At 39.7% G+C, this 22,451-nt stretch overlaps 2 long non-coding RNA genes across 2 annotated transcripts; one reads left to right on the forward strand and one right to left on the reverse strand.

Annotated features, from left to right (window-relative positions):
• Window positions 1–8,651: 8,651 nt before the first annotated feature.
• Window positions 8,652–14,628, reverse strand: LOC146369470 (uncharacterized). The gene is made up of 2 exons (XR_014797443.1): window positions 14,543–14,628; window positions 8,652–10,752 (listed from the first exon to the last, which is right to left on the reverse strand). It is a non-coding gene; the product is annotated as an uncharacterized LOC146369470 (long non-coding RNA).
• LOC146369471 (uncharacterized) lies at window positions 13,613–19,095 on the forward strand. Its single transcript, XR_014797442.1, has 3 exons — window positions 13,613–14,295; window positions 14,443–14,646; window positions 16,241–19,095. It is a non-coding gene; the product is annotated as an uncharacterized LOC146369471 (long non-coding RNA).
• Window positions 19,096–22,451: the final 3,356 nt, after the last annotated feature.

Raw genomic sequence — 22,451 nt, forward strand, 5'->3', positions numbered from 1 at the left:
CAGCTCCTGTCTCCAGGGGATATACAAGGCATTCCTGAAGAAGCAGCCAAGAAACATAATCTCTCCAGGGTGTCCTGGGTCAGACCAGAGGGTCTCCTCCCTGGTGGACGTACCCAAAACACCTCACCAGGAGGTGCCCAAGAGGCATCGTAGTCAGATGCCTGAACCACCTCACCCTGTTCCTCTTGATGTAGAGGACCCGTCAATCTGAACCAATCTCAGATGACGGCACTCCTCTTTCTGTCAGCTTGAGGGCAGACAAGTTTTGGAGGTAGGTTTCTGCTGCTTGCATCCATGATCTGATTCCACTGATCACAACCTGCAACAGTAACAATATTAATAGGAACACGAGTGTAAATTGTAACATTAAATCTTTTAGCTATGGTTTTTAACTATTCTGACTTCTGAAGGAAATGTCTGGATTTTTAGAAATCGCTTGCTTAAAAACATTCATATGATGGATGCTTGTCAGTGTGTTTTTGACGTGTACAGTGGATTTGACTTGTCCGTCCTGTGAGTTGACCTGACAAGAGCACTAACTGTATATAAAAGATGGCATAGCATTTGTTACTTGTTGCTAGTTTGTGTATTGCAACCCCAGTTTTCTTTGTTATTGTTTGACTTTTTTCAGTGTTTTATTTGTTCCTCAGTAAATCGGTTTGGCTGAGATTAAAGTTATTAGATTAGATTAGATTAAATAAAACTTTATTAATCCCTCTGGATTAGATAGCAAGGAGCAGACGGCAGAGTTTCACTCCACCGAGAGAGCTTGTGACGTAATTCTGAAGGCCATCACAGTCGCTCACTTCTGGCCTACCCGGCTGTCGGAGGATCCGGCCTACGAAGGCCGGGTCCTTGGGTGGATGCAGCCTCTGAATTTGGACAGCCCCGGCTGGGGGACAGTAATAACGGTGACAACTTATTTTAAATAAATCATTTTAAATAAATAAACAGTGTAATGTTCAAGTTTTTTGTAAATGTGTATTTATATGTATATGTATACCTACCTTCCCCCCCCCCCCCCCCCCCCCCCCCCCCCTCTTTTTGAATGTCTCCCTAATTCTGAGGTTCCAAGGTTGGCAAGTATGACTGGTGGTGACCCTGACTTGTTGCCCCAGACACCAATCATGACCCCATATTTTGGAGACAAGCAAAAGCACTTTTTGGTGCATTTCTGTTTTAATATTTTTTTTCGCTAAGATTTGCAGGACCAAATACATTCTGACAGAGTAAGGTCAGGATTATGTTTGAACACCACTATCAACTTGGGCCTCATATAAATCAGCCTTGGGGGGTTGAGGTTGGGACCATTTTGTCAATGGAAGGTCTCCATTTTTTGTGCTATCAAATTATTTATGCCGCTGACGATGTGCGGTGCCTTTTTGAAACTCTTGACAAAAATAAAAACCTGTCTGTCCAGTAATGGCATGTGTTAGTCTAATCACGATAAGTAGTAACACTGATGGAGTCTAGTGGTTCGTCTGTGTGGGAGAGTGACACTGTTAGCTTGGGGTGGCTATTTCAGGGCTTTTCCATGCTACATCATCAGCACCCACACACATGAGTGCCAGCACTCACATGCTGTGTTCAACTCCATTAATACACAGATGCATACGGAAGCTTTTCTGCAATTTAGTCTGCAAGTTCTGTCGTTCTTTGTTCAGGCGAAACAAAAAATGTTAGCAGCACACCAATTCCTTCTCTTTTGCCTTGTTTTGTTTTGGATTTTTTTTTTAACATCAAAGTACAAATTTTTATTTCATCCTCTGTTTCCATCACATATTGGAGAAAAGTCAGATAAAAATGATGCTATTTGTTTCTGAGTATATAATGCCGGCACTGAGCAAATAAAGAACATAAAAGGACAAAAACACACTTTAATTAATTGCTCTTAGTAATCCAACCTCTCATGTCTCTCCTGTCTTTATAACTCGCCCACTCGCCTTCTTACATTGCTCTTGGTTTCACCCCAGTGCATCAATGGCAACGTGATGCCTCTGACAGAAATACTTGTAATTATCCTCCCACACTCCTGTCTCTTGAAGCTGATTGGATGGCAGTTTGCGTTCCGATGTGCTAGCCACCACCTACACCAGACCTGTCATTTTCCTGTGCCCCCCCCAACCACCACCTCTTCCCCAAAGCCATCAGCATCCAGTCCCCCCCTGCTTTCCAAATGCTCCAGCAAACACCTCCTACCCGGGATCCTGTTTGAACCATGTCTCCCATTGAAATGCAGTTTAGGTGAGCTGGCAGGTGACGCACAGCCACACATAACGTAAGCAACTAAAGATCCCAAGCACAGGCTGCAGTGATGCAGGTGAGTAATCCTTATCACTCCTCCCCTAACGCATGCTGTGTAGTTTACTTTCTTTGTTTGCAAATCCAGTTTACATTTAGAATTCCTTCCTGTTTAAGCTTATACTCCATATTTCTATGCATTCCTAAACGTGAGGACTGGTGGACTTCCTGACATCAGGAGGCGTGATTGAGATTTTTTTTTTTCCTACAGTTTCTATTGCTAGATAGAAATCCAGATGCTAGTTTCAGTTTAAATAATAACAGCTTGCAACTAATCAGATGCTGATGGGGTGGTAAAATACTGTCATGTTTTTTGGTTTTGGCTTTTCAGATTTTTCTTTAACTGTTGCCAATATCAGATTCCACTGTAATCTAGTCCAGTTCTGAACAAACATATGTATGCAAAAGAAGAATATGTTCCACGTAGCATGCTGTAGTACTGTAAACACAGAGGCCACTGAAGTCGTAAGCAGTTTCATTTCTGAGATCTGCAGTAGATGTTAGTAACATTTTTACTAGATAACAATAATAAGACAGTCTATCAATAATGTGTTTTTTTTCTTCTTCTTCCCTTTGCAGAGCAATGACTTCCAGTTCTGTGTGCATGTTTACAGTCTGCTGATACAGAGCTGGATGTAGGAGCAGTTGAATCAAAATGTTTGAGGAATCGCTGATATTATCAAAGAAATGTCATTATATACAAAAGATCATACATGATCAGCTTTCTTTTGATTTGTGCTCTTGTGGAGAAAAAAATAAACTCAGGCCAGAGCCACTAGGGTCTGCAGTGCGACCATAGTCACATATGGGTACTGTCTGTATTAGGCCACTAGACCCAAGCAACGCATATAGGGATAGTCGTGATTTTAGAATATTTTAATAAATTAGCAAAAAAGAAGGAAAAAGAAATTACAGTATTACTAGGCAATGGTTAGCACTGTGCAAATTTCTCACAGCAAGAAGGTCCTGGGTTCAGATGCACTAGCCAGGGGAGGCCTTTCAGTGTGAAGTCCTGGTACTCAAGCTTCCTCCCACAGTCTAAACACATGCGTGGATTAGATTAAGTGGTAATCCAAAATTGCCCATAGGTAGGAATGTCTGCCTCTCTCCCTGCGACAGACTGGCGCCCTGTCCAGAGTGTACTCCGGATTTCATGCTATGACAACTGGGACAGGCTCCAGTGCTCGTGCAACCCTGAACTGGATAAGATGGATGGACATTACTACTCCCAGATGGTGGTGGTAATGCGCTTAGAAGCAGTTTGGCCCTCACCGTTGTACACCGAGCATGTGTGGTATTGCGTGATTACTAGCCACTGTAAGAAAAAGAGAAACTGCTGCAAATCCTCAAAAGGTCCTGTATGGGGAAAAAATGAGGTCAAGTTCAAACTCTTTTCAGCTAAGGCATAAAATCTGCCAAAAACATTTGGAGGTGAACTCAGATGGATGATATATCACTGAAGGTTTCTAGCTTTTGAAATAAAGAAATATTTTAGTTTGTTTTTCTCCGATACCAAATCATGATGTTCGCTATGGTTCATTTAAAACTGTACTGGGAATAGCTTGATTTGACATAATGTTGTCCCTTTTTTAAGTACTGTGACCATAAAATTGCAAAATGAAATGAGAAAATTGGTCCAGGAATTCAAACTATGCAATCTAGAGTTTTAATAATGTAATTGTTTTAAATCTTCAATTTAAAAGAATCAAAAACACTTTAGTCCGAGCATTCTCTGAATATATTTAAGTCTAATATATGCATCTGTCAACAAGCTGAGCAGTTCAACTTTGACCAAGAGAAAATGTCATCAGTTATCCTTCTGAAAAAGCAACACTAATTGCTTTGAAAGTGCTCACCAAAGAAAAGCCACAACCTTGAGTGAGTGAGCCATGTTTGTAGTGATTGAGAGATCACAAATTCTTTGTTGGGCTGATGAATGAATTTATTTCCACAGCTCATCCTGCACGGGCAGGCATGTTAATTAAAAGCTTGCCGATGCTCTTGAACTTATTACCTAGCTTCCTGCTAATGAGCGAAATTTTAAAAAAAAATGAATGCAGCAGCAAAAACAAGCTTTATCTAAGAGGACACTGGAGGAAAAGAAAAATCACTTACAGCTCTTTCACTACTTCACCTTTACAGAGAAATAACTCTTTTTCTTCCTCACTGCCCATATCTGCACTGTAATGGCTAGTAATTTAAGGGAAATTAACATTTTGACATGCTCCTCAGGGGTTGAGAAAAAGTGAAGAGGGGATAAGAGAAAAGAAGAGGAGGGAGGGAGGATGTACAGGAGATAGGAAAAAGAAGATGAATTAGTATTTAATTCTGTATTGTAGAATATTTAGTCCAAGGGTTAAGTGCAGTGGAGCTAACCATCTTCTGTACTCCTACAGGTTGAGAAGTCTTAAAAAAACACAAAGCAAAAAAGCAGACACAGCAAGCCAAGATGACAGGAGACATGACCACCAACCTCTGAGAGCAGATTTCATATTTAATTGGTTCAGATCGACTTTTTTTTTTAAAGTGCATTCTCAAATGCCACTCCACAGGGTTCAGTGCTAGGACCAATTCTGTTTACATTATACATGCTTCCCTTAGGCAGCATCATTAGAAGATATAGCATACATTTTCACTGCTATGCAGATGACACCCAGCTCTATCTGTCCATGAAGCCAGATAACACACACCAATTAGTTAAACTGCAGGAATGTCTTAAAGACATAAAGACCTGGATGGCCGCTAACTTTCTGCTTCTTAATTCAGATAAAACTGAGGTTATTGTACTCGGCCCTGAAAATCTTAGAAATATGGTATCTAACCAGATTCATACTCTGGATGGCATTACCTTGGCCTCCAGTAACGCTGTGAGGAACCTTGGAGTCATTTTTGACCAGGACATGTCCTTCAACGCACATATTAAACAAATATGTAAGACTGCTTTCTTCCATTTGCGCAACATCTCTAAAATTAGAAATATCCTGTCTCAGAGTGACGCTGAAAAACTAGTTCATGCATTTATTACTTCCAGGCTGGACTACTGTAATTCATTATTATTAGGATGTCCAAAAAACTCACTGAAAAGCCTTCAGCTAATCCAAAATGCTGCAGCAAGAGTACTGACAGGGACTAGAAAGAGAGAGCATATTTCTCCTGTTTTGGCTTCCCTTCATTGGCTTCCTGTTAAATCCAGAATTGAATTCAAAATTCTGCTCCTCACATACAAGGTCTTAAATAATCAGGCCCCATCTTATCTTAATGACCTTGTAGTACCATATCACCCTATTAGAGCACTTCGCTCTCGCTCTGCAGGCCTACTTGTTGTTCCTAGAGTATTTAAAAGTAGAATGGGAGGCAGAGCCTTCAGTTTTCAGGCCCCTCTTCTGTGGAACCAGCTTCCAGTTTGGATTCGGGAGACAGAAACTATCTCTACTTTTAAGATTAGGCTTAAAACTTTCCTTTTTGCTAAAGCATATAGTTAGGGCTGGACCAGGTGACCCTGAATCCTCCCTTAGTTATGCTGCAATAGACGTAGGCTGCCGGGGGATTCCCAAGATGCATTGAGTTTTTCCTTTCCAGTCACCTTTCTCACTCACTATGTATTAATAGACCTCTCTGCATTGAATCATATCTGTTATTAACCTCTGTCTCTCTTCCACAGCATGTCTTTTATCCTGTCTTCCTTCTCTCACCCCAACCGGTCGCAGCAGATGGCCGCCCCTCCCTGAGCCTGGTTCTGCCGGAGGTTTCTTCCTGTTAAAAGGGAGTTTTTCCTTCCCACTGTCGCCAAAGTGCTTGCTCATAGGGGGTCATATGATTGTTGGGTTTTTCTCTGTATCTATGAAGCGCCTTGAGGCGACTTTTGTTGTGATTTGGCGCTATATAAATAAAATTGAATTGAATTGAAATGTCAAAATTTTGTCAGTCAAGCCTGCAACAACTAAATTTAAGAAGCTTGAAGTGAATATGCAGACTTTGGAAATTAATACTCCACAGAGCTGCATAATTCAGTACATTAAAATGGCTGAGAAGGTTTCACTTCGTTATATTTCTGTTTTTAAAGGTTTTAATAAGTCAAGTCCTGGAAGAGCTGACCTCAATCCATCTGGGGCCCCGATAAGATCCCTTCTCCTTCTACTAAATACCTGCATAACTTGCATGCCAATCCACTTGGCGACTCAACTAGAGCTTTGGCACGCGTTTCTATTATCTGCCCAGTGAAAGGCCACTATCACTTGTTATCAGTCAAATACATGTTATCAGTACGCAATCTCTTTTACCTTCTAGCAATCTTGGTGGGCTTTTGTTAACCATTCAAGGATAAGTAGAGTGTAATTACAGATTAAGTGGAAGGCATCTAGCTGTTGGAAAAGGTGCACATAAACCCCTCAAAGCAAATGTTGCGACAGAGTGCATTTGGTAAAACCATGATCTTTAGTAGTTTTGGTTCCTACACCCAATCATACGGAAAATGAAAACAAAAATAACCAGAGATGAAAGTGATGAAAGTTCAAAAGATTGGCCTACACTTGTGTTTTGTGGTTGAGAGTTGCCTAGAGTGTCACTCCCCCAGCTCTTGGCTTCCCATCTGCTGTTCACCGAAGCCTCTTTAGATGGTCTCATTGGAATGGTGGCTGTCAGGAAGCCATTCTTAAGGAAAAACACAGTTGAACAGTATCAGTCATGGATTGGCCTCCCCAGAGCTGAACCTTAAGATTATTGAAGCAAATCATCTTGACAGAGAACAGAGTAATAGAGAAGCCAACATCCAAAGAAGAGCTTTGAATGTCCTTCCAGAAACCTGGAGAACTAATCCTCAAAACTAGTAAATTTGGATAAGGGAGCTGAGTCAATCTGGAAGAATAAAGGGTTCATGCCAAATATTTTGTCTTGTATAAACTTTTCCATTTACTTTTCCCATTTCAATAAATCACTGCAGCTATTTACTTAGCAAAATATAACGAAACCCAAAGGGTTGGGTCGAGACTTTTCACAGTATTGTACGACTTTTAATTGCATGAGCATCTTAACACATTTTGAAACAACCAGTGATTAAACCTTATGACATCATTGTCTTGCTCCTATTTTTTTTTACCTTTCATTATTCTTTTCTTTCTCTCATTCTCTTTGTCTCCCGCTTCATCCCCAGCAGGGCCATGTGGATTAGCACTGAAAGCTAATGAAATGTAATTACCACCTTTGTCGATAAGAATCGATCGTCTTCGGTCTCACAGACCCCTTCCCAGAGAGGGTCCCGGAGGGGCCAGTGTTGCAGCAGCAATAGCTACAACAGCACCGCTCCCTCCCCCAGTGTCCGGGCTCTATTTCCTGTCTGGTTGCCGTGAGCAATGGGAGATAGCATTGACAGGGCAGTATGAAGTGGAGTCAGATCTGTCGGATGGTCCCTCAGCGTGGCTTCGCAAAGGAGAATGAGATTCCTTATCAAATCAGCCAGATTAGAGAGAGGGTCTTAGGGAAAAACGTCAATTCCTACATCAAGCACAAGAAGATCAGGGTTTGCCATGTTTGTGCGGATGCATGTGTGTGTGCAAGAACTTAAATATTGAAGACGGTCTTTTGCTAAATCGCTAAAATTCTCTTTCCTTCTCCTCATGTGAACCACAATTACACACATTTCGCAAACTTCATGGTCGTTCACAGTCACTTTTATTTCTAATTATGATTTCACTTTCATTTTGCTTCCATTTAGTTTTTAGATGGAGTTGGCTAGTTAGCGATAAGTTTCTGTTTTTATTTAAAATGTTTCATATTTTGAGGCCAAGGAAATGACATTATAAGCCAGTCCTATTTAATGAAGTAGCTGATGAAAACACAGTACCAGTATTTATAGGACAAACTCCCTTTTTGTTAACGATTCATATAGAAAATGTTGGAATTCTATAAAGATTTTATTGGACAGAGTTCACTGCAGTTGTGGAAGTACTGTGGTTAGTATTTTGCATTTGAAAGTAGTGGAAGTATTTTCTTCCTTCATGACCTTCAATGTATGTGGTTTTGTATGCATAGAAATAAACACACTTTTTACAGCAATTGACGCACACACGTTGAAAGAGGAAATTCAATAAAAAATCAGTTTCACGTGCATTTCTGTTTTTAAAAAATACATTTGTTGAAACTGAGGGACTAATTTGGGTACATAAATACTAAAGTGAATCTTATAACCCCCAAAATACTTCTCGGTGGAGAGAAACAGGTTAAATATTGAACTTACATAACTGTCTTTCGCTAAGATTATGCTTTTCATAAGCAACGGATGTTCAATATAAGCATTGTTAAATCCTCCCAATTCTTTTGATCTTTGGGCTGAAGGAAGGGCAATACTCGGTGTATAAATGCTCAATCAACAAACCTTTATTCCATACAATTCAACACTTTATGAGCATAAACCATCCGGATGGGGAGACATGCATGCAGAGGGTCACAGCAAATCTACAAATGGTGGAGGGTTACTCAGACTCTTATAGCCTCTAGTGGCCCCCACCTAATCGTAAAAACCCAAACATCCACATTCTTTCTCTCTCTCAGTGAGCCCAAGTTATGACCTTGCCTTCCTATGCAGTATGTTCTGTTCTTTTCTAATCAGACAAATAAGGCGATGACTCTCTGAAAACAGTATTTCTTATAACTCAGCAGTATAATGCATCATAAAACAATATCATCCATTCACAATAAATCAGCAGTCTAATTTAATACAAATCAGTTTAACAAATGTAATAGTTATCACCTTCTTCTAATTCAGGAGAATAATGCAAACTAAAACTACATAATAATTTCACAATCTTAATCAGGGGTATAACATGGCATAAGATAATATAATAATCTCACAGCATCATAGTTGACAAGTAATGTTTACATGTGTACTTTCCCATTTTGTTTGTTAAATAACCTTGACCACCAGTAGCTTGTTTTTCTCTCTTATTTACTGCCTGCAGAGGACATAATGTTTCCTCTTCTATTTATCTCTCTGTTCAATTGTTTAACACATTTTCTCCTAAATGGATAAATGGATTGGCCTAGAATATTTTGTGCACAGTCATGCTTCAAGGTGCTAAAAGCACAATCATTTTGGTGACCTATTAGACTATAACACCAGAGATATTGGTAATGTGGTAATAAAAGAAAAATAAAACACCATACTGACTTTGTGAACCTTGTGATCATTACCCTAGCGCCAGCTTCTTTGTAATAACACACATATAAACTGTGATATTAAAGATTAATGAGCAAAGTTTTATTCTTTGTTTAAGCCTGCACATTACTGAGTGCTATCTTGTTCAATGGGAAACTATTTCTGAGAGGTAAATAGCAGCGAGCATGCAAGAGATGGAAAAAACCGAGTTGTACCTCTCCCACACACTCACACACATCACCGTGGTGGTATGGGGATGGGGCCAAGTGTGTGGGAGAGATGGAGGGAAGGATCGATAGAGCAGCGAAAGAGTGCTGTAAACCATGAAAGAAGACAAAAGCCTCCTGTTTTCCCACAGTGCACCAGAGTCTGTTAGCCTGGGAGCTACTGCGCTACCACCAACACTCTCTCACACTCTCACACATACAGAAACACTTGCATGCAATCACCTGGTTTGAGTAGCATATTAAAGAAAGAATTATCTTGTACCCAGGAATTGTCAATAATGTTTCTGGGAGTGAAAACATACTTTAACTGAGGGAGGAGTAATTTTATTCTGTAGTGCCTAAGATCTCCACGTATGAGGGATTAATCTTTATTCCTTATGTCCTATGGCACACTGCAAAACTTACTTGATGCTTCACCTTAATGCCCACGCTGAAGGTTTGGGTTTTTTTCAGGTGTTTGTAGAGATGATCCATGCGTATGTTTGAAACTTGTCTTTATTTCATTATTTGTCCATTTTTTTAAGCAATAAGCCCCATTGATATCAAATTTCTTTTACAAAAGAAACCTGACCAAGCTAACAACCAGAAACAAATCTCAAAAATGTCCTCAATATAACATAAAATGCATAAAATACATACAAATACCCACAACATAATACTCTAGTGGCTTTTCAAGAATGTGTCCTTCACCACATTGCTTATGATGGTTGTAAATTCACCAAGAGATATAGGTATGTTTCAGTTTAGGTCTTTCTGCAAATTATTGCACATTCAGGGTGCGTTGTAGGAAAACTGTTTTCTCTAGATCTGTGAAAACACTTAGCATATCAAAAGCAACCACTGATAGGAGTGTAACTTGTAACTTCTGGTAACTATTGTCCTGTGTGTTTTCTGTGAGTGATCAGTGATGACCAGTCAAATCATAAAGAATACAATGTTGACTCGTGCATTTTGCGGATAGCTCACATGGTAGAGTGGTTGCCCCATGATCAGAAGGTCGGGGGTCGAATCCACTGAACGGCTGCTCTGAGGTACCTCTGAGCAATGCTGTCCCTACACACTGCTCCCCGGGCGCTGGATAGGTAAAGATAATCAAAGAAAATAAAACAGAGGGGGAAAAATAAACACAAGACACTAGAGACAACAAACTATCATAATATAAAGCAGGAAGTGAAAACCATAACTAAATGTTGAAACAGTCACATGACTGAACTAGATAGGTGCTATTTTAGTTTCTTTTTTAAACCCACACTTCATAAGTAAAGACACTGCATGCATATGATGATGACTTGACAAATGACAAATTTGAAAAAACAAAACAAACAAGTCTATGCTGCATTAAATAAAAGTTAAAATTAGCAATTATGACTGTAGCTCAGTGAGGCCATAGTCTGGGTATTTTGCAGGTAAATATATGCACTGGCTGCAAACACAGACCCTATGCCCATCTTTTATATACGTAGCTTTGTTTTTATTGGATTTTTCTTAAGGGTAATTTTTTACACTGGTTTAATCTTGTAACCCCGGATCAACCCATTAGTCAAAATTTGAATGTGTATGTGATACTATTGTTGTGAAAATACCTGCAAGATTTATGACATTCCAATGTGCCTCAGCTGTTTAGCAAACGCATCACTTATGCTAATTACCAAATATTAGCGTGCTAACATGCTTAATTTTAATATTATACCTGCTAAACATCTGCATGTTAGTCATTTATCTGATCTTGAGCTCTGCTATGTGAAAATACAGCAACACTGAACTGCTGCTATGTTCCTGTACCATTCTATATCTATATTTATCTACCATGTGTTGGACAAACAGTAAAACAGAAAAAGTTTCTTTGTGCTCAAGATCATTTCTAGTACATCTCTTTTGCCAAATGATGCCATTCCTGCCATTTTTCACCATTATTTTTTATAGAAACCAAGAAAAAACGTGTTCTGTCTTCATTCCCTTTTATGTATGTGTTAATGCACGTACATAAAAGGTAAAACCCAGTGTCACAGGTTTTCATCTACATCTACAAAAGCTGCCATTTATAATGTGTCTATGTCTGCTTTTTGTTTTCCACGTACTTCATGTCACTATTCATTTAATGACTGATAGATGTCTTCAGCAATATTTTTGGTGTCATTTGAAAGTCCCTGAATGGACTGAAATGCTGTGTTGATAACACACACACAATTGGCTGCTGGATTTTGAGCACACAGTGCAAAAAATTGGGCACAGCGTGTATTTGTTTGAACATACAAAGTCTCACAGCAGTTAACACAGAGATTGGGTTTATTTACCAAGCATCTAAGCAGAACCAGCAAAGGCCTAACTATTAATAACACAAACAAATGCCCTTCAACTGTATGAGAGCAGTGGAAATACTATTAATACCGTTGTAAATAGGAGGCTATTTTCAGCAGATTGTTATGCTGCAGAGGGGAAAGGGGAGGTTGTTTAGCATCCCATCGCATTGACAGACAACAAGAAGGGAGCGGCCTGGGATGACTCAGAGGAAAAAGTTCTCATTGTAAACACTTTTGTTGCTGTTTGTGCAAATAATATACAGAAAGTTGGTAAAAGAAAAAAGATGTCTTTGTTCTTGTAGATTTTCTGCATCTCATTTAACACACTTTAGTAAGTATTCACTTTAGTATTCACCTTAGTAAGCTTAAAAGGTCAAATTATCTTTAGTGGCTGTTAGAGTTTAGTAAAAAAAATAAATTCAGAAAGTGCTGCAGAACTCCAAATTTTGTGTTTACCAGCCACCATTCCTTTCATTGTGATGATATGTTTGTGTGTGAGGGGGAGTATTTTACTATCCTAGTTTGACAACCATCACTCTGAGGACATCTGATGGTTATGACGATATCATTTTAACAGATAGCTGGAGGGTAAAGACTTGGCTTTTAGGGATAAGGATATATCTTACCGTTGATTAAAACCTTACCTTGATGACTGAGAAATAATAATTTGGAGTATCATGTAAAACTTTTGGCCAAATCACTGATAAGTCATGGCTGTGAGGTCTATTCCCCGCACTCATGTAATCTAAAGGGCACTCTGAGTCTTCCTCCTGCTCTCCCCTCCCAACTTTCTTCCCTCTTGGTTTTATTTATTTCCTTACTGCTTTTTCTGTCTACCGACAGCTGCCTGCCTATCTTCCCCTTTTCCTTCTCACCATTCTCCCATTTCTTTCTTTTTTTCTGTCAGTTTGTCTTTCATTTCATACCCCCAGAGTGAGAGGATTCCTGCAGAGGAGTGGCATTTGGAGAATCTCACTCTCCTATTGCTGTCTCTCCACTGGGGTTAGAGAAAATCAATCCCACTAATTAGATCTGTGCATCACTGTTATTTTGTCTCTACGTATGTGTGTGTGTGTTCTGCATGTCCTGTAATCTATATTTAATGTTAGGAAGCAGAGCTTTAAAGAGCGCCACAGCTGGCCTGTTTGCTAATTAATGACATTTTCCCCTTTAATTACCATTCAGTGGAAGCCTGTGCTCAACCCTCCTCTTTCTTTGCCTTTGCTTTGTTTTTCCTTTGTGTCTTCTTTTAGTTCTCTTTTCCTTTATATTGTCAGTTTCTGTCCTCATATTTTTTTCATCTTTTCTCCCTTTGCTTGCAGTTGTAAAACACATCATTGCTTTTCATTATTTTCCACATGTGTGTCCTCTCTCAAATTCCACTCTTACAGAAGCCCCAAAAATACCTTAAAGGGGCAAATTTAGTCAAACAACAGAACGAGACTAAGAGTTATGCCATGTTAGCAGCTCTGTGAAGATTCACTGTGTTGCTGTGAGGTCAAACAAATTGTTATTTTTACACATTTTACAGGAATCCCTATAATGCCTCAGTCACATGGGCTCTAGAGCCCGGTTGGCAACCTTCAATAAGTCTTCAGGAAAGATGTGTATTCCCCAACTATGGCGTTATTTTTGTGCCACTATTCTGAGCGCACGTAAAAAAAAGTTTGCAGGTGCAAGTGTTGTATTTTGAGGAGAAATTTATTTTGAGCGAAGAAAAGCTGAATTTGAGTGAACAAAATTCATTCCTGCGTGCAAAAAATGTATTTCAGTGTTTGCTATTATCCACACACACACAACAGCAGCCCCTCTCGCAGCCCCTCTCGCTCAGTTTTTTCATTTGCGCTCGCTCGCAATGTGTTGCTCGCGCTCTCAACATTTCTGCCCGTGCGCGCTCAACTCTTTCTCTACACCGTTATATTTGTGCCACAAAACCAGCCAATCACAGACTTGGATGCAAAAAAATCTGATTGGCTGTTCTTGTCTCCAATCAGCTCGAAATGACAAAATGCAATATCCCAGAATCCATTTCGTCCAAAACTCAAATGAGGCAGTGGCGGAGGAACACAGAGTGGCGGAGTTTGAAATATTACTCTTTCTGGATCACAAAATAAACTTTTAAGATATTTTCATGCGAGAATGGTGCTGTGTAAACTTCAAATATCTGCTCGATTCATCAAGACATCACATATTTGCATAAGTGCTCTAACGTTTTCGGAGATGCCTGAGAGCCATAGCACCATATTTTATTAAAAACAGCACAACTAATCTTTGGATCTTTCTTTCACCTTTTATCTTCTGAGTGACTATTTTACAGGTAGAAAACTATTGTAGTTTGCTGAAATGTTTAGTATAAATGTTTAGTATAAGATACCGGGGACTCAAAAAAAAGAGAAAAAAATCACTTGGCATTTCTTTATATTCCCTCTCCCTCTGTTTTATTTCCATCACTTTCTCTCTGTAGTTCAGATCGGCTGTTTGTCTCCCCAGGGAGAGAGCGCAAGAGCTGAGTCTCCATCTGCCTCTCAGCTTCGTCATCCCTCCACCCTTCTTTTCCTCCTCACCCTCTGCCTCTCTCTGGGATCTTGGTCCATCACCGCCTGTCAGATGCCAGTCTCTGTCCCTCTCACCAGTTCTGCCTCGGTCCAACTGTCAAATGAAATTTTGAGTGAGTTTCAAATGAATGGAAAGACTGAAATATGAAAAAGGTGTCCTTGCAATGGTTGGCTTGAAGTAAGCATTGTTTCAGAGTAAAAAAGTATCCACATGAAAAAGTTATGTATAGAACTGCAAGGAAGGTTATCAGATTCCTTTCTTTTGCATTGTTCGACAACATTTCTACACTTAACAATTTAAATTTCCGCTAACTTACATAACTTTCTTTGCACACATTTTTTTTCTTAAAGTTAGACTGCCATTCGGCTTGTGTTTGAGAACAAAATGGGTGGTATTTTTCAGAATATTGTAGTAAAGTGATTTCAAGGAGTACTTTAGGATCGAAGGAAGTTTCCAGTTTTATTCAGTCACTTGCCAATTTCCTTACTGTCAGGATGGAGGGGTACAATGGACACTTTGAATATATGAGCCTTTGGAAATTGGTATATCAAAAACCGCCTATACGTGTTTCCATGAAAGCCTGATTGCTTCAACACTACTCTCAGGTGGTTCTCTGCAATTCATCTGTCATGTTTTTTGCCCCTGCTCTTTTTTTCTATGACTTTAGAAGAGAGACAGCACTAGGAGGTGAAATACTGGGCAACTGGACAAGTATATCAGTAATTTGGGGTTGGCCTAGTCCATCACTGGTGCTAGATTAGCCATTTGTTGGTAGTTCTTAACGAATCAGGGGTCATGCATAAACATCTGTATGAGGGTCAGCGTTATACGGGCCAGTTTGTGGACTGAATGTAGCTGCCTGGAAAACTTGAACAACCTTAAAGTGCAATTTGTACATTTTAGTTCTTGAAAACATTGATGTAGCTATTGATGTAGTTATTATTAACTGTGAATTTCCCCCAAAATGTATGTAGGTATAATTGTTACCATCTTTTGTTGACTGAGACTGAGATAAATGTGATTCATTGCTTTATTTTATACGGCAATAAAATGAATAATTATTATTCAGTCATGGGAGATCGTGGCAGGTACACTATGAATCTATGCTACCATAAATTACTAAGTAGCATACTATCCCGTAATTTATCATGAGTAATACATCTAGAAATGAGCATAATGATGTTGGTTTGAACCACGGTAACTTCCTCAGAACCTTAAATCAAAAATGGACTTCTGTGACTCATAAGCAACTCTGCTGGAAAGAAGCCCGTGTCAGCTGGTGATGAAGTTAACTGGGAGTGTTGTCTTGCTTGTTTTTGATCTCTAATGAGGATTAAAACCTCAGAGAATCAAACTTCCTCCGTTAAAGACATGTCGGCTGCCCACACCTTGTCGTAACACCTCATACTGAATGCTTTGACACGGCTGACAAAGTGCCTGTTGCTAAGAGACAAGTGAGAAAATAGCATGGTACAAACAGAAAACCTACAGATTACTCTGATATGCAGAACATACTGGCATTTAAACCCTGAAGTTCCAGCTATCGGCTGTTTTGATATCTCATTCTGCTTAATTTCGACAAAAGATGGGATAAATTTAGTTGAACCATTCATCTTTCATTGCTCAAATTTGAGCAGAAATATACTGTGGCTAATTGCTATGAGATGTTAACATTTACATTTGATTGCGTTGCATTTATTCTGCAGGGGAAGTTTGGAAACATCTGAATGCAATTTCTCCCGAAGGACCTGAGGAAACAGGCAGAAGATGAAAATTTAGGCAGCAACTGCCCTCGCTTTTGCCCCCATCACTGTTGCTAGGCTGTGTTACTGTAAATCACTTATTTGCCACATGTCACAAAAGGTAACTATGAAAAGCAGCTATTTTCAGGCAATCAGTAAAAGACAAGCAAATATAGAAACCTCAAGTACTCAGCTAATGTTCCTGAAAGCTGTGTCATCAGAAGCAAGAACTCAAGGGTCAACAACAAAACAAAAAAGGTAACAAGTCAACACTAACTTAAATCTACAGAGTGGTGAGTCAATAAAAGGAAAACCAGTGTAAAGTGTGTTGGTAAATTGTTAGTCTACCTTGTGCCATGAGACGAGCTTTAAAGTGCTTTGTAATTCATTTGCCGAGTTTGTGTAACTCCACTGGAGGAATGAGTGCTACTATTTCAAAAAGTATTCCCAGAAAGACGGTTGTGTAGGGCAGCAGGTAGTTCAGTTTTGGTTGATACTCTATTGATTGTGAAGACCGTGGAATATAATTCAGATGATTTTCATACTTAGCAAACCATTTAGTGAGCCCCTGTGTCCTCGGGTCACGTCCTGACAGACAGCTCTACAGGACAGAAATGCTCCCTCACAGGATTCAGCTTATTATTCATAACAATTTATTACTGACTTGACCTTCTGATTGATTTCTCTCTCAGGACAAGTGGGGCCCAACCATGAATCTGTCACAAGGTTTTGCCTGGACTTTTTACTGGTAACATGTTTCTATCCTCCCCAATCTCAACTAGATCCAAAACTATTAGGTAAAGCTATAGTATAAATGTCTTTGGCAGGGCAGCCAGTTAATAAATGACTTGACTAGAACATGCAATACAAAATTTAGTACTTGAATTTAACTTTGTGCTTGTTGGCCTTGAATTATTAACTTGTTTTTTCCATTTATTTTCTAAACCTCATAGTTTCCTTGTGTGAGCTGAGGGTGTCCCAAACCTCAAATTCTCTCAAAGTAGTCCTCATCACTAGTTTTAGTATGTAACAGATGGAGGCCACCTGTTAAACCAAACAACCGTCTACATCTCAGTTGTGATCAGTTTGTAAGTTGAGGACAAAAAACAGGTAAAAATGTAATGTGTAATGTGTCATCATTGGATATAAAATTTGATTGTTAAAAACAACAACAATAACATATTCCTATGTTGCAGTCAACCATAACAAGTATGGCAGAGCCAGCTCAGGATTTAACCTCATGATAACACAATATGGCTCAATGAGCAAACCCATGTGATGTTTAAAGCACGCAAAGAAGGACGCCAAATTGCTTGGGGAACAAATGTAACAGAAATTCAGTTTTTTTGCTCCAGGTTCAGCAGCTCTTTTATTCCAGGTTTCACATAAATTACATTCAAATGGTTGTGAGACAACAAATGATCACTATTGCTCACAACTAAACATGAGAATTAAAAAAAAAAACCTGACGGTGCATGTCCCCACTACAGTGGGGAAGCTGTGGCTCAGGAGGTCAGACTGGCTGCTCCAGTCTGCATGCCAGAGTTTCCCTGAACAAGATACTGTGTCCTGAGTTGCTCCCATCATTGGAGTGTGAATGTTAGAAAGCATTTAGATATAGAAAAAAGTGCTTGGGTAAATGAGGCATGTTGAATAAAGTGGTTTGATTTCTCAACTAGAGTAGAACAGCTCTACATAAGAACCAGTCCATTTAGTTACGGCATGAAGAAGGAGTCACCAGTCTGAGCCAGACTTTGTTGAGATTTTTCTTTGCATTTTCATGAGAACTATTCCTCAAAACCAAAGCAGAAAATTCCTGTTTTAAAAAGGCCCCGTGTATGAATGGACACAGCCAGTAGTTCTCTGGAGTGTGATACCTGGCTGACCCACCTGCTCCTCTTCAGTTATCACCCACCTGCTACACTTGTAGTTAAGACTGTCTAAACCAAGACCTAGACAATACCAAGACCAGAGGGTATCGAGACCAGTGTCAGGCATGTTTATGTGTTTTTGCGATGCACTCACACAGCCCTCCTCACCGCTGTCTACTGTCTCACTCACTTAATGAGAGGACAGACGCACGCTCCACTTGACTGTCGCATCTCTCACCCTCTCTGTTTTCACATAATGATATTATCCTATATCCTCGCATGTGATTGGCCACAATATGGAGGGATTGGAGCGTAGCTGAGCCGCTGTGTGAGAACTGAGCAGAAAAAACGAAAACAGAAATAGGAAAAAACTGATTTCCAAAAGCACAAGGGAAGTGTTTCTGGGGAGACAATAACCCGACGGACGAGTTGCAGGAACCAAAATATGCGAAGAATTGCGCTGGGAGACACTTAAAAGAAGTGGAGGATCTATCTTTGTGAGGAAAGAAAAGATGAGAGGTAAGTGTGTTAGCCTATTAGCCCAAAAATCCGTCATCAGTATTATATGAATCATGATAGAAACACACCTTCTATGTTTTGGGTTCCTGCAACTGGTCCGTCGGGTTATTGTCCCCCAGAAACACTTCCCTTGTGCTTTTGGAAATCTGTTTTTTCCTATTTCTGTTTTCATTTTTCCTATTTCTTTTGTTTTTTCCTATTTCCATTGTCGTTTTTCCTATTTCCGTTGTGTTTGTGTGCTTTTGCAGTGTTTTTCTTATTGCTGGTGTTTTCTTAAGTTGCAGTCCGTTTGGCCTCTCAGGGCCACCATATCATCCTGACATGTGGAATTATCTGCATTTTTGTCTTTACCTTACAACATTAACCACCTTGAGGTAATCGCTGCTGTGATTTGGAACTGTATGAATAAAACTGAATCATATTAAATCTGGAAAACTTGCCTGGGTCCTGTTTTCTGGTCTAGTGTTTCATTTTTATTGTTCATAACCAGCATCACGGACATTTGTTAGAGAAAGTAGAAAATGTAGGAAACCTAGCAGACAAAGTGAGACAGAAATAGAAAATCCAGACAGGCATAAAAGGTCCGATTTTAGGAAACATGAAAGGAGCGTTTCTTGGTGATGTTTTTTCTGGTCTGGCTTACTTGAGACAAACTGAGCCCATGAACTACAATGAGTCTGCTACCGCTGCACTACAGGAAATAATGGTGTTTAAATGAGTGCTACAAACACTTTTGGGTGGAGTCCAGCCAAGTCCTCCTCAGGCTGCAGCAGTTAGGACACTTGACCAGAAAAATTAGGTTGGCCATTTGTCAACCTCTACTGAGTGATTCAGTCCGTAGATTCTGCCCCCCTGACTACATGTGCTCGGAGAATACAAGCACTGAAATGCACCAGTTAGCTTAATTCTGTCCCTCTCCTCCTGCAGATGTCCCACTGCCAGTCACCTGAATCAAATCTCACCCTCCAGTCATTCATTCATTCAGCCTTGTGGGATGTGGGTTGTCTGTGCTGCGTCTCCAGCACTAGCTGTTCCTTTTGCATTTATTTACACTGTGTCTGTGAATATCCCCTTGTATCCCACAGCAGCAGATGACATATCACAGCCCTCTCAAGCTTTTGTCAGGCAGCTAAATCCAGTCCCCATCCCTTCGGTGGGCCAACAGTGGAATGGGAAACGTTAACTCACTCCTGTAAAGCCCCAGCAGACAGTGGACCGGGCCCCTCAGCCTCCGATCAATTCCACTTCCTCTGAATATCAGTAAATCAAGCTTCAGCAAGATCCCTCCCCTGGCCCGTTGACGCAAACTAATTCTGCCGGTTTCCTCGATAGTGATCTCACTAAGACCCCCGGTGAATGGTGGAGAGAGCGAGAAAGAACTAGTGTTGTATAAAAAGCAAGCCAACAGGTCTACGGAGCAGGGATTAGTGGGTAAAGTGGATTAGGAAGAGGTATTCTGATATTCCGCCCAGGCTGCTGAGAAGGTCTTTAGAAAAGCAGAGAAACATCTGCTGGAGCTTAGTGAGGCAATGAAAACAGTGGAAATCAGAATGGTTAGAAGACACACGGGCTAACACACTGAGAGATTTAAAACAACGAAGCCATGGCACGGGAACAAGGCACTGAAACATAACAAAACCCTCACACTTTTATATATACTTATATATACTTACTTATATATATATATATATATATATATATATATATATATATATATATATATATGTACAGCAGTGCCCTGGGGTACTTGCATTCTTGGCTCCGTCTTTGTGCATCCTTGTGTTTTTATAGATGGCGTGTGTGTGTTTGTGTGTGCATTTCAGAGTGTGAGCGATTGCACCAGCTTGACAGGTCCTGGCAAATTAGAGCTCATATCCTGATTGAAGCCTTTGTATTTTGAAAGCCACAGGACACAAAGTCTCTTCTTTTACCTCTGTCTCTTGTTGTCTGTTCCTCCACCTTTATTTACAGCTCCATCGCAGCGCTGACATAATGAGGACATGAGCTTCAAATGAGATGAAATGAGGTAAAACAAGGCTCCTGTCAGCATCGTTTTCTGGACAGCATCTAAAAACAGCAGGCGTCGCTTCCTTAACTGGGCCATTAACTTAAGAGGAAGCCTTCAAAGTCCTGCTTTGACTGAGCAAACAGTCCAACAGGACAGTAATGCGCAGCTGAGTGTGATGCCGTTTTGATGGGACAGGCATGGCTGATTGCACAAATTACAGAAGGGATGGGAGTCAGAGAAATTCAGGATCACAAAGAACTGGGTGACAGCACTTAACTGGACTTTTTACTTTTGCTAGAGGCTATAAAACTAAATATTTTTCCACATCAGTGACTCATTTAGTTAAACAACAAGATTAATTATGTAATAACCAGCATGAAAATCAGAATGACAAATCATAAGCATGACTACAACTAATGATCATTTCCACTGTCACTTCTACCCATTTTTATAATGAAAAAATGCAGCAGTTTGCGTATGTCTACAGGCCAGAACGATGATGTCAGTCTGTTGTTGTTTTTCCTTTTAAAAGCACTTCTCAAGATTCCTGTCTTATTATCTGATCTTTATCAGCAAAGAAACGATTTGTCCTTATTCTAATTCACCGTCTCTGCTAAAATTTAACACTTAATTGGGATTTTATCCTTTTTTTTTTGCATTAAAATAGGGCAGCTCTGTTATGGCAAAAGTCCTAATCATGAAAATCACGATTATTTTAATCAGCATTGAGATCACTGTTATTTAACAGGATTACTCATTACTCAACTTTAGACAGGGTATGCAGCACGATAGGGAGACCTGGTCTGAATTCACAGTGAGAGCAGTGTTGACTAATATAAAGACAAATCAAGCTCATGATTGTGAATAGGAATGCAGAACAGGGGGGAAAAGGTTTAGCTAAGCAGCAGCCTCCAGAGATGAAAAATGAGCTTCATGTTTAAGTGAGGAAAACCTGCAGTTCTTCTATTAGCCACTTGAGGCTTCTTCAAATAGTGAGTCAACTCTGTAGAGTCTCATGTTAAAATGGCCAGTGTTACAGCATTACAGGCATAATTGTAGTCTGTTAAAAAAAATGTTTTTGGCCTTTATGGATAATCTAATTACCTGATATATGTCCGTGCATTGTACCTCTACCATTTATGATGCAACTTACATCAAGCTAGTATTAGTTGGTAACTTATTCTACCTTTTTATCCAAATACTGCCCTTGTTGCTATGATCAGACAGAAATAACGTTTAAAAAACAAATAAATTTTTAAAAAGACCACATTCCTTACTACATGAGCACAGAGATGTTCCAGTGAACAGTCATGTAAAATGACCATAAATAGCCACCGAATGGACCTTTGGGTAAGACTTGATAGAAATTACCAAATTAAAATGACAAAAAAAATTTAATAGATGCTTTTTTTTTTTAAACAGTTCAACTGTTATGTGGTGAAAAATGAAAAAGAAAAATCACAAATCATTCCTCCAGCTGCCTAAAAGATTTCATGTTGATCTTATTTTATTTTTTAAAATTTTTTTAGTAAATTGTTGCATTAATATGTCTGTTTTCCCGTTACAGTTGCGACTCGGTTAACTTGGTTCAAAAGGATAAATGTGGAGCCTCACTGTGACCTTTTAGCACCACTATGTGTATGCGTACGTGCAAACCTTTTGTAATGCACTTTCATGTGTGCCATTACCTGTGTGTCTTTGTGCCTTTGTGCATTTGTCTCCCTCTGATGCGGCCATAAGTCCAGTCAGGATGTAGCGTGTTAAATATTGATACCAG

The sequence above is a fragment of the Perissodus microlepis genome, chromosome 17, assembly GCF_051167445.1.
Source record: "Perissodus microlepis isolate ML-2025 ecotype Zambia chromosome 17, ASM5116744v1, whole genome shotgun sequence".
Classification (NCBI taxonomy): domain Eukaryota; kingdom Metazoa; phylum Chordata; class Actinopteri; order Cichliformes; family Cichlidae; genus Perissodus; species Perissodus microlepis.